General features: G+C 36.9%; 2 pseudogenes; both read left to right on the top strand.

Moving 5' to 3' along the window:
• The first annotated feature begins 1,404 nt into the window (after positions 1-1,404).
• On the top strand, positions 1,405-1,806 carry LOC118520441 (ubiquitin-conjugating enzyme E2 D3 pseudogene; annotated as a pseudogene).
• A 9,652-nt stretch (positions 1,807-11,458) lies between these two features.
• On the top strand, positions 11,459-12,012 carry LOC118520493 (cysteine and glycine-rich protein 2 pseudogene; annotated as a pseudogene).
• Positions 12,013-17,996: the final 5,984 nt, after the last annotated feature.

Below are 17,996 nucleotides of genomic sequence, written 5' to 3'. Positions count from 1 at the left end.
CCAATATCTGGTCTTTTTCTCAAGATAGCCTTCAAGTTTACTACAAGTTTCTAGAGAATATATTGACTATAATTCCCTTCATTTACTTCAAAGGCAAAACATTTACTTGTATTCTCACTAGATATCACCACTTTACAAGAAAGATGATAAATCAATCTTGTTTTCATTGAATGCATCTGGCATTCAATATCCAAGCCTAATAAAAGCTACGATCTAATGAAGATGAGAAAAAGTACATTTCTGTTTTCTTTAGACTGATAAATCTAGTCAAACAACAACTGAAATATTCATTTATAGAAGGAGCAAAACTTCTTTATCATTAGAAACTGATTTATCACAGCTGAGTTTTTCTGTGCTTGAAGTTTCCTTGGGATATCTTTTAAAGTAAAGTTGATTTTAAAGGCAAAAAAGGTAAAACCAGTTTAATTGGAGAGATCAAGAGAGCGTAGGTGAATATCACTTTGAAAATGTTGCAGTATTATCTCAGAAAATAGGATAACATAGTGTTCTTTCAAAAGAAAAAAATACAAGTATTTCTATTCAGGCAGTTGTAGGAATATAAAATGTGAAGTGGGGGGATAGGGGAGTATAAACTGAAAAGAATGTGTTAAAACCTCTTCTGTGTCCTGAACCCTGGGGGCTAGAAATCACTGTCTCCTAAATGAAATTATTTTGGTGCAGCTTTAATGTGGATGTATATGATATCAGTTTTTTTTTTAAGATTTTAGTTATTTATTTGAAAGAGAGTGAGAGAGGGAAAGAGAGCACAGAGGGAATGGGAGAGGGAGAAACAGACTCCCTGCTGAGCAGAGAGCTTGATGGGGGGCTCAATCCCAGGACCCCGAGATCACAACCCACAACCCAAGCCAAAGGCAGACGCTTAATGAACTGAACTAAGCCACCCAGGAGCACATGATATCATTTCTTTTAAGAGATTCATGATTAAAATTAAAAACATAGGGAAAAGTTTAAAGTAGCAAATAGTCTTTATTAGTATCTCTCCTTTTGTTTTCCAGTTTGAAAACATGGCATTAAAAATTAACATGTGTGTATGCTTGTGTGTGTAGTATAATGTATTATAAATATATGCATGTATTCTTTACCAAAGTGGAGTTTGACAATTGGCACGGAAGTCATAATATTCTCTTTTTTCAGGATAATAAAAAATACAATGTGTCTTTTAATATTCATTTTATGAATACTACTGAGGATTTCAAATGCTAAAATGCATCCTTCGGTGATTTTGGCTTTTATAGAAAGGTGGTAGGGACAGCTAAAGATAATTCTTTTAGAAGGCATGGAAAATAAACAATAAAATAAAGCATTATTTTAAAATGCTTTAATAAGAATGAATATAAAATAACTATAAACTAAGACTGCCTTAAAGGGTATTTTGATATTTGGCCCGTGACCCTCCAGCACAATGTTCTGCAGGTCCAGTTGGGGATGATGTGTTTCATTGGCAAGCCACAATTATGGGACCTAATGACAGCCCATATCAAGGAGGGTATTCTTTTTGACAATTCATTTTCCTACAGACTACCCTTTCAAACTACCTAAGGTTGCATTAAAACAAGAATTTATCATCCAAATATTAACAGTAATGGCAGCATTTGTCTTGATATTTTAAGATTACAGTGGTCTCCTGCTAAAACTATTTCTAAAGTTCTTTTATCCATTTGTTCACTGCTGTGTGATCCAAACCCAGATGACCCCCTAGTGCCAGACATTGCACCGATCTATAAAACAGACAGAGATAAATACAACAGAATATCTCGGGAATGGACTCAAAAGTATGCCATGTGATACTACCTTAAAGTCAGACTAACCTGCATTATAGCTGTAATAAACATTAAATCACTGTTAAAAAGAAAAAAAGGTCTCCACTCAATTTGCTCAAATTTTAGTGAAGCACTGCCAAACAGGCACTTACAGACTCTCAAAGTCACTAAGATATGAACTAAAATTACTACCTATAAATTGGGAACAGCTTAATTTAATTTTAAAAGGTCTTATTTGCAAATTTTTAGGAAAGACAATAATATAACACTAAGCATCAAAATACACAATATATTATGGCCAAAAAAAAAGAAAATCTGTTTTGCTAAGTCAAAATAAATGTCAAACACTACTTCCTAGTGTTTGGAGGGGTTTTTTTCCCCAAAAAAATTCTTTGAGAAATTATGTACCCTTATATTTTATAATCTGATATTTCTCTAAAGTAGTTTACATGCTGAACAGCTTTGAAGATAAGAACAAACCCTTTATTACTATTTCCCTTATGTTCCATTTTGCAAATATGTTTACTCTAGTCAGAGTGAATGCAAGGAAGAAGAAAAAATCTAAATCAACCTCTCAACTATATCTGAAAAGTTTCAAGTGCATCAGTTACAAAGGCCTGATAACTGGTAGGACTCACAAGTCTCCATAGGGTGTACTGACAAAAAGCTTTAGTAAAAGTAAAGAGTACGGCACATTAGGAGAAAGAAGAACATACCATCATAGAAGGTTTTATGCTTCCAGGTGCGGTCCCATGTTTATTCTCAATTGCAGATGTTCATTTCATTAGATTATAAATCAACAAGACATGCAAGCCATCTTGCTTTCAGGGTTGCCCAGTCAAAAATTTACAGCAGTACTTTTTTTTTTTTAAAGATTTATTTATTTGAGAGAGAGAGAGCACCAGCAGGAGGGGTAGAGGGAAAGGGAGAGAATCTCAAGCAGACTGTGTGCTGAGCATGGAGCTCCATGGCAGGGCTCGATCTGACGACACGAGATCATGACCTGAGCTGAAATCCAGTGTCAGAAGCTCAACTAACTGCATCACCCACGCACCCCTACGACAGTATTTTTTATACCTTACTGGTTATGTAGCTAAAGCCAGGCTGTGCAGATTGAACCAAGTATAAACCTTCAATTCATCCCAAAACAGTGTGGGCAATTTAGCACTGAGCACCTATACTATATGGGAGTTTCAAACTGTAAATTGCACTTCATTAGTAACTAACACATCTCCATTCCTATCCAGTGTCAGTACCAGATTTCTAGGCATGCCTGGAGATTAGCACAGAGCACACCAACTGCAGCTGAAAGATGACCTTACCTTACACACAACTGGTAGTATCTTCACTTCATTGAAGAGAAAGCAGAGGCAGAACCAATGATCAGTTTTCTCAAGTTTATTGTTGAGAGAGCTAGAATTGGTAACCATCCAATGACACCTAGCCATGAATCTTCTGGTGGAATGCACAACCTCTTAGAACAAGAGTCTGATATTTACATTTGGCAAGAATTAAACAGCCTATACATTCAAGGTTCTTTTGGCTAGAATGACAGATCTTTGCAAAGAGTGAGGTATTTTGTGCTTTTTCCATTCTCTCTGGGAGCACTGAGTGATGACATAGTGATTTCAGACATGGACAAAGAAGCAAAAAGAAAGAAGCAAAAGGAGAGGAGAGTAGAAGAAATAAGGAGGGAGAGGTGGAGAGGGAGGGCGACAGGGAGAAGAGAAGAGGAAGAATCTAACTCATGCAAAATTATAAATGCACAATAAAAGATCTTTGTCTTTTGGCAATCTCCCCAAATACATCCATGTCAAAATGAGAAACAATCTCATAAATTCCAGGAATGATTTACTAATGGTAGACATATGAATTATCATAAAAACACAAGGATAGTTTTCACTGGGGCTGGAACAATAGTGGAAATCTTGATTCACAACAGCACCCAGCTCTGCCTGTGTGAAGCTTCCTGGTTTCACAGGGTATAGTGTGCATATAGGTACCTACTAAATACATATTTCTTGTGTATGTGTGTCAGGGGAAGGTTTACACATTTTAGAACTCATTAGTCTCATTGGATTCTTAATCTTATCAAAGAGAAAAAAATCATAGGCAAAATCATGGTATCAAGGAAACAAAATATTTGCTAATTGTAAATGAATAATCTCGACAGCAACTATTTAAACCTAGTAGAGAAGATATTTTTCCAGCCCCTATCCATAGCTTCTCACTTCTTCACTTTTCATGACCTTGTTGCAAATAACACCATGTGTTTCCAACATAAAGCCATTTGTCTCCTTTAAAAAAACAAAACAAAACAAAACAAAACCCCAGGGCCTCATGTGTTGTTGATATCAACTTCACAGACAAAGAAATGCACTTACTGTGGCAGGTTTTCTGGGTCAGAGTCCGTAGTATTCCTTGAGAAAAAACTGAAAAGAAAATATATTTTTACTCTAAGACTAGGAAGCTTGTAACTCTAAATATAAAAAGTTGTCTTTAACTTTTCCACTTTTGTTTGTTAGTTCAATTAAAATGTCTTCTTTACCATTTTAAGACACATACATCATCACATGATGGTACTGCTGTGGTGTGGCCTTAACCGTTTGCTCTGGGAGACGGCGTGGCCCGACATGCTTCTCATCCTGTGGTTTCAACACAAGTTGGAATAACTGGTATGAATTATCACTCTTAACTGAAAGCATCTCATTATAGAGCAGAAGTAGCTTGCTCAACACTCACTCAGTATAGACATCTGCCTTAAATCCCTGTCTAAAAGACACATTGAAAGTGTGAGAAGAAATCAGAAATCTGGCATTTCAAATAAGTATTTATTACAATGCTAGTCCACTTTCTCTGGGCTTTCGAAGTCCAGTTTACTACTCCTCGATGTTTTGAGTGCTTATCATTTCTTTTCTTTCTGTTACTAGTTCTCACCACCGAGGAGGGTAAAGAACATAAAATTTATTTACCCTTCCTCTGGGTGTTGTAGATCTTCAGGAAAGAATCTCAATTTCTTTCAGCTAAGTCACAGTGGAGTGGCTATGAGAAATAAAGAATCCTGAAAATAAGATCTTCTCCATTGACACTGTGTCTGCTATATGCAGGGTTAAATTATCTTGGATCACTGTGGTAATTCACATTTTTTATTCCTGTTGGTAGTAAATCTTAATCGATGCTCTTATGTATTTGAGCCATCCATGGGTGTATCTGCCTTAATCCTGATGTCAAGAGGCTGCAAAGTATTAGAAGCAAAGATATCAATAAAAGAGAACTTCCAAGAGTTCAATGGGATTTTGAATAAATATGAATCCCACTCTCACACACTAAGACATCCTAAGGGGGTAAGGACATATAATCTGGTATTAAGTTTCTTATTTGTTTGTTCATTTACCCACTCAACAAATATTTATCTGGTGCTTACTATGTGGCAGCCGCTGTTATGGGTCCTGGATATACAGTGTCATGGAGCTTATATTTTAGTGGTGGGAGACATTCAATAAAAAATACAGACATAAATAAAAATTATGTTAACAATTGTAGAGAAAAATAAAAATAGAGAAATAGGAAGGATTGAGATAAAGGATTATTAGTTATAGAACAGGAAAGGCCCTTTTGAGGTTGAGGTTAAAGTTAATAAACTCTCTTGTCAGAAGGGACCAAAATTTTTGTTTTTTGGGGAAAAGAGTACTCAGACAGAAGGAAACACAGGACAGCTTTGCTTGGCTTAAAGCTTAAGATTTCCTGGCATGGTTGCTCTGCCTGAGTCAGCAATAGTATAGCAACCAATAAAAGCTTGATAAAGTTGTTCATAGAATATTTGCAGTTTTCTCCATTTTAAATATGTAGAAGTATCTCAACATAACAAAATTAAATTTTAAAACAATTATTACTGTGAAACAACGGAAACTTTCAAAAAAATAAACAGAACACAAACATCCACATACTCACCACTTATACTTAAATTTAATCTTAAATTTTTGCCACATTCTCCAAAATTCTTTCAAGGAAGCAAATCATCTCTAGGAGTGATGACAACACTGACTCCATCTTTGGCCTTCCATCTTGTTGATAGCCAAGCAATGACCTCCCTCCTTCGGGGCTACATGTTTTAGGCCCCCTGGAGGTTAATGTAAGCCCTGACCAGAATGCAGAAAAATCTTGTTCTGATTTTCCCTAAAGGGAAAGCAGAGCAGTGTCCACTGTAGCTAGCCAGTAGAAATCACTGGCATTCAGATGGCCCCACTGTAGATAACTACCCTGTGACCTCACCACCATGTCCCTCTCCCTATAGAAGCTGGGGATTAAGGTCCAGACCTGGGGACGAATAGCTTCAGAGAATGGGGGTGGAGAATGGCTGTGTAAGGCCTGGATTGCCAGCCCTGCTTCCCCTCTGTCAGTCAGTTATCCTGAATAAAACTCTGTGTAAACAGTGTGTTGTGGCTCGTATTATAGTTTGGTTTCAAAGTGTCTCCTCAGTCTGGAGGATACTTTACTGATCCTCCTCCACCTTCTAAGAAGCATCAGAGAGACAATGAAGACATTTGTGTGCCTGTGTTATTAGGGTTTATTGTTGGAAGTTAACAAAATAGTATGAAGATCAAATTGTTGGCTGATGCTCATACCGAGAATATGAATGTGTTTATTAGCACACAAAAGATCCAGCAGCGAGTAGAAACACCCCATCTAGCATCAGCGTGAAAATGAGTTCCCTCAGTGAAAAGGACAAAGTATCAGGGAGGGGACACTATAGAAAAGAGCTTCAGATTTCTAGAAATTCAACTTTCTACACAGATAATCCACAAAGGCACAGATGTAACAAGGAGCAAAGGTTGCCCATACTCTCTGATGATAGGATGAGATGTAAACACACAGTGTAGATCCTTATCCAAAAAAAGTGGTGCTCGGGCAGTAACAGTACAGAAGGCCACAGAGATCCGCTGGGAGAAATGGCCAAGGAGCACCTCCGGGAGTATAAAGAAAGGGATTGTGGTGATCAGGAGTACATAAACTTCCAGTGAAGAGATCATGTAGAAATGAGGAATGAATGACATACTTGGCCAGTAATATACGGAACCAGTGTTTGCTGCCTTAATCAACATGTGTAGGTGAACAGAATGCAAAAGATGGCAATCCCATCATTATCTCAGAATACAGCTACAGATCAGGAGACATGCTCAGGTTTTACAGTTGTTATGGAAGCAGCAGAAGCCCAGCCCCTGCGTGCTTGAGCTACCTGGAATGTTAATACTTGATGATGATAGTGAAGGAAAAGATAGGACAGGGACATACTGACATTCCGAATGCTGATAATAATGTGGATAAAATGAAGTACACGGTAAATTTCAGCAGAAATAGCCATTAAGCCTGGGTAAATTGTTCCAAACAGTACCAGTCCTCCCCATCAAACCAGTTACAGAAATTATAAAACCCCTCTTCAGCCAGGAACTGGGTAATCCAATAATTAACGTACAGATAAAATTTGTGGATGACATTTTAAAATCTTAGGCCAGCCAAGAAACAGGTGAAGAAAGGTAACAGTAACCACTGATCGGATGAAAAGCTTCACAGGTATGTTCAGCTTCTCATAGGATAGCTGCAAAACTCTCAGCTAAGTCACCTTGACATCAACAGTTGGCAACTCACATAAATAGTTGCACAACATTCCTCAAAAAATCGGCTCCTTTGGAACAGAAGTTTTGAAAATATATTACCGATTAATTTTTTTAATGGTAAAGTACACTTAATTGGGTAAAGTGAAATTAAATGATAAAAAAAGGCTTACAATGATTAAAATGAGTAAGAAAACAGTGGGGAAAATTATGGATGGAATGAAATTCTTTCCACAGATTCTAGAGCCTTACATTAGTCTTCAAACATGCAGCACCGCTGACCCATAGAGGATAAGAAAATTGGATTGTTTAGCTTCCTTAGAGAACAACAGCCTAAAGAACCAACGTAATAACACTTGCCAACTCAACTTTGGCTCTGTACTTTTCTTACATAATGCTTTTAAAATCTTTTAAAACCTATTTTTTTTTAAAATCTACGGTAGTGATGTTATTAAAAATTTAAATCTAATTGTCATAAGCTACTCTACCTAGCTAGGATTTTATATGTTCTTAATATATGATCAGAATGCATGATGAGACAATTCTTTTTTAAAAAAATTTGGAATTGCCTTTCATTTGTTGCTATAATCAGACTCTAATGGGGTTTCTCAACTTTAATGTGCACATGAATTACCTGGGGATCTTGTAAAAATGCAGATTCTGTTTCAACAGGATTGAAGCTAAACTGGGTCTAAGATTCTGGATTTCCAACAATTTCCCAGGCGATGCCGATGCCAGTAATGCGAGGGTAACACCTTGAATAGCAAGGCCTTGGACCTCACTTGTACCATCCCAACCCCAACCTTGTCCAGCTAGAGCTTTCATATTAGTAAGTGAAGTCAGGCCTAGAGACAATGGCAGAAATAGATGAGAGATTATAATAGTTTTTAAAGAAACATTATCTCATCCCCTAAAGAAATTGAAGAATTTTTCCCAAACAGTGGTTCTCTTGCAGGCAACTTGTTAGAGCTGCAGAGATGTAAACAAGGTTATTCTTTATATGCCATAAGCTTGTCTTAAACACTTTGTAATACTTTTTAATTAACATGTAGCAAGATATAGGCCTCTGAAAGTTAAGAACCACAAAACAATAAAGAAAGTAAACCCTTTTGTTGAAAAGCTCCAATTCCCATATTAACATCTCATTCACAGCCTAATCGTAACCCAATTAAGAAAATTAAGATAAGTAGAAACAGCTGGAACAGAAGGCACTTGGAGTGAAGTGTACCCTCCGCACTCATTATTTGATGGAGATCATTACCCAACTCTACACACAGTGCGTGATATTTAATATGATTGGGCTAATTTATATCTGAAAAGAATAAGAGCACCTATGTAAAGAAATGAATCGACCTATTAGCTCTGATTCTTTAAACACTCCATTATTTGATGTTTCAAGTGTAGCCATGTGCTAAGCCTCAGTAATATTGTTAGTTGGCTTTCTATGTGCCCCCACGGCTTTTCCTCTTTTACATTTTGGTCATGGCATTGTATTCATCCTATGAGTGTTGCAACCAAAGAGGCAATGGTAACAACATTGAGACGTCCAGTGTTCAATTTTATGTGTGGTTAGTGTTAAAGGCAGAATGAAAGCTTGGTTTGAATTTTACACCGGTCATTACACGAATATCATCTTGCCATTCAAGGAACTCTCACACTGAGGAAAATCCCACGTTGTTACAGCATATTGTTTAAGAAGACAAGCTTAAGGGACATCACAAAGGGCCATTTTTGTTTTCTTTTATCTATATGAGCTGATGGATGTTAGCTAAACCTATTGCGGTAGTCATTTCACAATTCATGGAGGTGAAACCATCATGCTGTACACTTTAAACTTATATAGTGAGATATGTCAATTATTTCTCAATAAAACTGGGGAGGGCGCCTGGGTGGCTCAGTTGGTTAAGCGACTGCCTTTGGCTCAGGTCATGATCCTGGAGTCCCTGGATCGAGTCCCACATCGGGCTCCCTGCTCGGCAGGGAGTCTGCTTCGCCCTCTGACCCTCCCCCTCTCATGCTCTCTCTCTCTCATTCTCGCTCTCTCAAATAAATAAATAAAATCTTTAAAAAAAAAAAAATTAAAATAAATAAATAAATAAATAAAACTGGGGAGAAAAATGACCACAGGTTATACTGTTAAAACTAGTGACTTAAACTCTCCAAGCCTTACTTTCCTCATGTGCAAATAATAGGTAGTAACCATGCATATCTCACAAGGCTGTTGAGAGGGTAAATGACATAATTCTCATGTAAAATCCTTGGATTGTGCCTGGCCTGTGCACCTACTCGGTAAATGCTAGCTATCTTTGTGTATTGGGACCCAGCACTCGGATTATTATGACTCATGATCTCTCTTCAAGATCAGCTCCTAGACAAGTTAAATACATTGTAATTTATAGATTGTCCAGTGTGTATATACATGGATATCTCACCATCCCAGTAGGCCCATCTACAATTATGCTGTGGAGTTCATGAAAACAAGTAAAATAAATGACAGGAAAAAATAATACTTTAATATGTACATCAGCAATATGAATATAAGCTAAAATATTAATGAAGACATAGTTTCAAATTATCTTGGTGTATTTCCATTTTAAATAAAAGCTCAAAGACACTGCATTTTCTTGTCTGAGATCATGTTTAGTTGTTATCTATGGCTTCTGCATTTTGAGTGGATAGAGTAAGCAAACATAACAATGCAATATATTACATGATCTCTAAGGACTACAAACTCCAGTTCCCCTCTACACACACACACACACGCGCGCGCGCACACACACACACACACACACACACTATACTATACCTTCAAATATGTATTTATGGGAAATAAGGCCATCTAAAAAGTGTCATGAGCAGTCTGATTAATTCGAACTTTGTCTATACAATACTAACAGGACTCTTCAATTTGATCAAGACTGTAAAACAACTCATCAATTTCATGAGATGTAGGGTTGCTTCATGGAATTAGCCTGTGGTACACTGAGCTCACTGATCAATTCAGTCAGCTTATGCCATCTTGTAGCCCTGGAGTCCGAGCTGGCCTGGGTCAATAGCTTCAAGCACTGCTCTGGTTTATACTGGAATGATAATCTGTTTGTGGTATAGCCATATTAGGGTTGGTGAGAGTTTCTCAGATTCTATAAGAAAATGAGCTACTGCTCTATTTTGTATTACCAGGAAAAAAGGAACAACAACAAAAAAAGATGTGCCCTCTGGTACATATGTAATGCATTATATCCACAGGATAAATGGGCCAAAATTCCATTTCTGATATAGCAATCTCAGATCCAGAAGAATAAAAATAATATATTCATGACTGTGACTAGATTTGCATTAACATAGCTGAAGGTAAAATTTTACCCCTTGTGTTTATGCTTCTTGACAATCTGGTACTTAACTTTGGGGGAATTTCTATTTCCAATATCCTCAAGCAATATGCATATATAGAAATGTTCAGCTACTTAAAAGTGACATGGAAGCAATTCTGCATATCTTTCCTGACTAATGGAAATACACACCACACACAAAAGCAGTTTCTAACTAGCTAAGCTTGACAAGCTTAGATATATATTTCACAAGCCTGATTATTTATAGCCCATTTATTTCCATACTAACTATAGAACAACCAAATAGTCAATGAAATTTGACTGTTATTTTGAAGATTTGTAATCAAATTAGTTTGTACATTTTGTTTGAATTGTTTTTTCCAATAAAGTTATTATTTTTTAAGAATCTAAAGAAAAATAATTGAACATGCATAGTATTAAGAAATAAATAGTGGTTCTTAAAGAACAAGAATAATTTCAAATAACATTAATGAATTTAAAAATAACTGGTGCTTTTTAGAGGACCAGTATTCAGCAATTAAATACACAATAAGTATTGAGATAATATAGGATTATTAGGAAAAAATAAAAATACAAAGGCTCCATGAAATAGCTATCCATACTTTCAAACTTGTGAAGGCTTTCCTGGGCTCCCTGACTCCCCCCAGTGCTCCCTCTGCCCTGCCTCCCTAGCTCCCACCAGTGGTGTGTGGTCCTACCTCTAACTCAAATACTCATCTGGGGAGCTGGAAACAAGTGTGGGGCCTGTGGGAGCACTGTGAACCTTGCAGAAGAGGTTCAGGGTTCTGGGAGAAGCTTCCACGGCTGTTGTGTTCTGTGCATGGATTGCAGGACTAATTTAGATGGCACAAAGGCAGTGATGCATGATGAAGAGATCTACTTGCAAATCTTGCTATGAAAAGAAGGATGGGCTGAAAGGCTACATGGATAGTGAGGAGAGGCTGGGCATCAAACCCAAGCGTGTTCAACCTCACATGGCTACAAAAATCCCAAACACTTCTAAATTAGCTCAGGAATACAGAGATACTGAGAAATGTCCCACATGTGGGGATTCTGTATATGATGTTGAGAAGATAATTGGAGCTGGAAAACCCTAGCACAAAAACTGTTTCCTAGGTGCCAAGTGTGGGAAGGATCCTGAATCAACAACTCTAAGAAAGAAGATGAAATCTTCTCCTTCTCCTTCTCTAAAGGATGCTATGCAAAGAACTTTGGGCCCAAGGGATTGGCTATGGCCATGGAGCAGGAGTCCTTGTTCATGCTCAGTAAAGGTGTAAACCCAGAACTGAGATCATATGCTGAGAATCTCTACATAATCTAATATGAAGCTACTGTAAAATTCTATGAGCACATAGGTCCTATTACCCTGTCCATGGATAAGCTGACTGACTAGCAGGAAGAGAGCACTGTATATTTTTGCTTTATTCATCAGTATTTTCAAGAGCCATTTCTTTTACATTAAAAAAAATTTTATTATTATTTATTTATTTAACAGAGAGAGAGAGAGAGAGCACAAGTAGGAGGAGGGGCAAAGGGAGAGGGAGAAGCAGACTCCACGCTGAGCAGGGAAACCAATGCAGAGATTCGATCCCAGGATCCTGGGATCATGACCTGAGCCAAAGGCAAATGCTTAGCTGACTGAGTCACCCAGGCTCCCTTCGTTTACATTTTAAATAAAAGTTTGGCTTGAAAATAAAAAAACATCCTTATGTAATGTTTACTATTCAAATATAATATTTCAAAAACATTTATTTTTTAAATTTTTATTTTTCCCAGCATCGAGATATAATTGACACACACCGTTGTGTGAGTTTAAAGTATACAACATGTTGATTTGATATAATTACATATTGCAAAATGATGATTAATATTAAAGAAATATGTTATAATATAACTTCTAGTCCATTAAAAGTTTCAACCTTATTTGCATTGTTTTGTATTGGGGCAAGATCCTAAGCTTCACTAAAACTCTTAGCATCTGTAAGTTTTATCTGGCTTAATTTTCCTGTCCACCTTTTTAAATACATGCAGGCTATAAAAGACATCAAAAAATCTACAGATTTTCTGAGAGGTCAAAAGCTGGATTTGAGGAGTCCTCATAGATTGTAATTGTCAGGGACTACAGAAAGGAGTAGGGACGGTAACATGAAGATTTCCAGGAAGCATATGCTTTCTAGGAAAACTAAAATTTGATTTTTTCCAATATATTCTTGATGTGTCCTTCATACCATATTCCACTGAAAACTTCACCAATTCTGTTCATTGTCTTCAATATGTGGTTAAAAGCCCTATTTGAGATTTCTTGCTGATTTTATCAAACCCAAGTCCCTAACTTTGTGTTTTCTCCCTCGAACAATGAACTTTGAAATCTGTTTGTCCCTTTGCCTATGATACCCCTCTTTGTTTAGAACACTCTTCCCCTTCCATTCTTCAAATTAACTCTTATTCCTTCTTCTAGACTCAGTTTTGATCTCATTTCATCTAAGTCGGGATGGCTATGTTATATTGCAGTAATAAATAATCCCCAAATCTCATGGCTAAGAACATCAAATGTTTGTTTTTCATCCATGTTATACTTTTGATGTAGGCTGGCAGGAGGTTCTGTTAATTGCAGGCCCTTAAGGCTGGCAGAGGCCCTATCTCTTCCTTTCAGGATTGAGATATGGCAATTAATAGGGAAGTAAATGCAATACAGCATGCCCTGCCTCTCTAGGCTTTCACTCCTAAGACGACACGTTACTTCTCCCACATTTCATAAACAACCAGTCACCTGAACACACCTGACTCAAACAGGAGTATTAAGAGTACTATCCAATAGTGTGTCCAATGGAAGCACCAGGCATTTGTGATCATATCATTTTGTCATCAAGGGAATAAAAACTGCTCCATATTTACCAGGATACTCCCCGTCTATGCGGCTTTCAAATTCTACATGTATATCCTGAGTGTGAATCTATGTTGAACAATTTCTAAGTTATTCATTACTAATAAGTATAACACATTATCTTGGCTCTTGAGAACAGGAAATCAGACATCAACCATAAGTTAATTAGCCACACCATCTCTAACTTGCATAACTAGAACATGCTTGAAGAAACAATAGGCCTTTGAGGTGATTTTTTCTTCTTTTTTTTCTGTTTTAAACTTTAAGGAAAAACATTTCAGCAAACAGTGAGCTTACATAGTCAAGAGTAGGACAGCATTAGAAATAAGTGGTAAGGGGTGCCTGGGTGGCTCAAGTTGGTTAAGCGGCCGACTCTTGATTTTGGCTCAGGTCTTGATCCAGGATCCTGGGATTGAGCCGTGCGCCAGGCTCTCAGCTCAGCGGGGAGTCTGCTTGTGGACTGTACGGCCCCCACCCCTGCCCCTGCTCTCTCTTGCTCTAACAATAAATCAATAAATCTAAATAAATAAATAAATAAATAATAAAAATAGGTGGCAAAAGTGAGCACAGGGTGAGGAAAGATCTATTGTCTAGCTAATTAGCCTACCATTTTCTAAGGCAGGGATACATTCAGACAAATTGAAAACATTGTCATGATGTTGAAGAGGAACGTAAATTTTCACACTAGAACATCTAAAGCATAAATGAGATCTCAGAAAGAGTTACCATTTTATTTTTGCCTCTGACATAGTAAAACACTGAGATTCCCCCATAAGAGGGAAACACCCTCTTCTCTGCCCAAATATAGGAGACTGTGGAGGTGTTAATGACAGATCTGATTATGCACCAAGAGAACAGTAACAACTGCACATGAGCAAATATTCCCAAAGGCTGACTGACAACTCTCCTTTAGCAGATAGTTCTTGGAAGGGAAAAACGAGTTTCCGTTATCACTTGTCACCACTTCTCTAACTGCCTGGATCTGACTGGTAATCCCTCACCTGCTCCCCACCCCCGCCCCCCAAGCTGTACACAGATGCGGTTATAGAACAGTGCTAGGGAGAACATCTGTCTCTTGTGGTGGTCCCATACGTGTGCCCAGCATGTAGATCTTTTCTTCCTGGGTGCTAGTCATATGATCACATGATTTTCTTGGACTTCTATGCACCATTTTGCAATTAGTTTTATGTTTTACTATTTTGCATTAGTTTCAATAAAGCTTATAGTGTCTGTAAGTTTTCACCTAACTTAATATTCCTGCTCACTTCTTTAAATATATGAGAAATGCTCTAAGGTTAATGGAGTTACATGGACATATAGCAAAATCACTTTGCAGAAACATAAATAATGGGTCTTAAGAAAGTAAAATCACATTTTCATTTGTGTAACAAGGAAGAGGGTCCTGAACTCTTCTTTAATACAATTTAAAATAAAATTTAAAAACTGTAAATTAATCAAGTTAAGATACTGTATTGATTCTTATGTATTGCAATTCCCTTAGCATTTTGAGCATTGTGGCTTCTTAGTAAATACTGCCTCATGAGGATGATGATCATCATTGAGTGAATGATGCTAATAAAGTCTAGATAATTTGGTAAAGCTATAGCCAATTCAGATTTATCCTACTGCTTAACACCTCTGAGGAACTCGATGAGGATAGGCATTAGGACAAAGTTATGTGGTGGAGAGGTATTCTTCAACCTGATCCACTTTAGACATTTGCAGACATTTACTTTGCAATGCCTTTCTAGCATTGTGTACCATGGTGCTCTTTCATTTACAAACAAAATAAAACAAAAACCTTAGGATATCTCTCTCTTCTCTATATTTATAAAATACCATCTCTGCCATTGTCTTTTATTTATATGGAAAAAATAGGGTTATTTTAAAAACCATAGTAACAGGAAAATTGACCTTAAATTTTTCACTTCTTTTGGCCTTCAGCAAAGGGTTTAACTAGCAATAGACTTGCTTTTTCAGAATAATAATTATACTTTTAAAAATATAAAAGACCATTCCTGTAAAAGTCAAAAAAGAGAGTAGTCAATGATAAATGCTATAATTTTAAAGACTTGTGCTCTGGTTTGAAAAATATTCCCTTTTCTTGTGATACTTGTAGAAGTAAAACCCAAGCTGGTGGTACCTCTCTGAATTTTGGTAAATGTGCAAATCTGATCAACAGAAATATAATAACTATATTTTATTTGCTGGTACAGGTCCATATTAAGTAGACAGTTTTAGCATTTACCTGTGTATTTCTATTAAAAAAGAAAGAAAAGAAAATTACTGTTTGTTACCATTCACAATTCAGTATTAAGTACATATAAATATCTAGGAACTATATACCACACTAAGGATAAACTGGTAAACAGTGGCATGGACCTTAGCATCATCTAGAAGATATAAAAAGAAGCAAGTAACAGCTACCACAGAGAGAGAGTGCCATATGAGAGAAGTAGAGATACTCTGTTATTGGGGCTAGCTATGGGCTGGTATGTGGTAGGCTTGTCAGAGAAAGTAATTTTGAAGTAGATCTATAGATCGAAAAGTAGTTTAATAGAAGTTTGGAGATAGAGAGCAAATGCCTGAGGTGTGTGTGTGTGTGTGTGTGTGTGTGTGTGTGTGTGTGTGTATGTGTGGTATGATTTCAGACACAAAGAACAATATGAGTGGCTGAAGGGGCAGAGAAAAAGGGCCTAGTTATGAAAGTCTTATAAACTATATTAAGATATGAAAACTTTATCTAAGAGTAAGACTAGCTCCACAATTTGCAAAATAAGAATATGGGGCTCTTAGTTCAAAGATTAAGAATTTCAGGGGCACCTGGGTGGCTCAGTCAGTTAAGTGACTGACTCTTGGCTTCAGCCCAGGTCATGATCTCAGGGTCGGGGATCAAGTCCCACCTGGGCTCCACACTCAGCAGGGAGTCTGCTAGAAATTCCCTCCTTCTCTCTCTGTCCCTCCTCCATCCACCCTCTAAAATAAAGAAATAAATCTTAAAAAAAAAAAAAGAATTTCAAGATGATAGAACAGAACATTAAGTCAAGTATGAAGCCCTTCTAAAAGCAGGACCTGTGTATGCTTATGTCACAAACCCATGAAGCTGGTCCTATCTAAGAATAATAGGAAACTATAAAAGCTTTTAGGTATGAGAATACTAAAAGGTCATTTTAGGTTTATAAATATCCCCTGCTTCCATCATAGAGTATAGCTTGGAAGGGAAGCCATATTTGAAGCAAGGAGACTTGCCTGAGAGCTATAAAAATAATTCAGATGATAGATGATCTTGGCATCAACTATAGTAAAGGCCATAAAAGTGGAGTGAATTACAAAATTTTAAGATGTAGGATTTAGAAGGAAGAAGACAAGAATTATGATAGATTGATGGGAGAAATACAGAGGCAAACCCAAGAATGAATCTCAAGACTTATGTTTGAGTATAAGGAATATAAGAAATGGAAAAGGATTAGGGTGTAAAATGCTATCCCCATTTAATTGAAAATTACAGTGATCAGTTGTATATATGCTATGAAATAAAAAAGAGACATATACTAAAAATAGAAACTAGGAAGCCATTGGTATTCCTAAAAGAATTGAATGGTGGTATTTTTGACTATGTACAGTGAGTAGAGAATAAGGCTATTAATAGAACCTAGAGAAAAACTAACATGAAAATTATATGCAGAAAAAAATTCTGAAAAAGAAAGGAAAAAAGAAAGAAAGAAAGAAAGAAAGAAAGAAAGAAGAAAGAAAGAAAAGAAAGAAAGAAAGAAAGGAAGAAAGAAAGAAAAAGAAAGGAAAGACAGACATAGGTGGAATAGGTGTTTTTATAAAAGCCTATGGAAATGTTTTTCAAGAAAGAATGTGTTGTCAATGGTATAAATGTTGCTGAAAGGTCAAGTAAGGTAGGAACTGAAAGGGATTTTGTGATAAAAAAATTCACAGTGGCTTGATGGAATTGGTTTCCAAGAATGTGTGTGTATATGTGTAGGGTAATGAGGAAAAAAACTGTGAGTAGACAATTCCAGGAGATTGGCTCTGAAGAGGTCAGACATGAGGCAATCATAAAGCAGGGCTAAGAAGAAAGACTAGGAATGAGCATTGGACAGTGGTGATAGGGAAGGATGACAGAGAGAATGATGGTTCGCCAAAGATGCTTATATCCTAAGCCTGAAAACTGTGAACATATTATCCTTACATAGCAAAAGTGACTTTGCAGATGTGATTAAGTTTAGTATCTTGAGATGGAAGGATACTCCTGGATTATCTGGATGCACTCAATATAATCATAAGGATTCTTATAAGAGGAAGACAGGAGTGTCAGAACCAGGGAGGAAGAAGTAAGGATGAAAGCAGAGATTGAAATCAG

Source organism: Halichoerus grypus, chromosome 8 (assembly GCF_964656455.1).
Source record: "Halichoerus grypus chromosome 8, mHalGry1.hap1.1, whole genome shotgun sequence".
NCBI classification, from domain to species: Eukaryota; Metazoa; Chordata; class Mammalia; order Carnivora; family Phocidae; genus Halichoerus; species Halichoerus grypus.
The sequence above is the reverse complement of the archived record's forward strand: the minus strand, read 5'-3'. Positions and strand labels throughout refer to the sequence as shown.